Consider the following 601-nt stretch of genomic DNA (forward strand, 5'->3'; position numbering starts at 1 on the left):
CTATTACATAATCTCATTTCAGATTCGGTCGCAAAACAATGCTAGCTGTAGGAAGTGTGATTTTCACTATCATGTCGAACATCTTCCATGGCTGCCGAGTATCAACATCATGCTATTTCCGCTTGTTATGGAGAATGATGCAGCGACGTCCATCCATGCTGGCTACACACTGGGTGAGTCTGCGAAGACGTCTTTTTCACAGTCGTGTTCCTTTTATGGTCTTGAGCCTTTCCCTGCAGTGCAATTTTTTTCGTTGCGCCGACTTTGGATAGTCTGAGGCAGGTCATCTCCCCATCCTCTGTTTTTGTTTTCTTCGATTTTTATTTACTTTTTATTGTTTTTTGTTCTTTCTTTTTCCCATGGCGAGGGATGAAGGGAGAGGGTGTTTCCATAGATAAAGGTTGGCTTGCTGTTTTCCACCCTTTCACCCTTCAACTTGCTCACGGTTTCTTAGATGCCTCTGACGCCAGCCGTTTTCTCGTGTTCATTTTGCTTGTCTTCGTTCATGTTAAGCAAAACTTCATAAACTTGATTCTATCTATTCTTTATGGAGATTAAAGCTTAGTAAGTATAAGAGGGAAGATATGGAATAAAGTGGTAA

General features: G+C 41.4%; 1 protein-coding gene across 1 annotated transcript in view; it reads left to right on the forward strand.

Moving 5' to 3' along the window:
* Positions 1-601, forward strand: part of LOC119589348 (organic cation transporter protein-like) — a gene marked incomplete in the record, with an annotated part of 79,660 nt that overhangs the window by 1,649 nt on the left and 77,410 nt on the right.

Source organism: Penaeus monodon, chromosome 25, assembly GCF_015228065.2.
Source record: "Penaeus monodon isolate SGIC_2016 chromosome 25, NSTDA_Pmon_1, whole genome shotgun sequence".
In the NCBI taxonomy this organism is placed as follows: Eukaryota; Metazoa; Arthropoda; class Malacostraca; order Decapoda; family Penaeidae; genus Penaeus; species Penaeus monodon.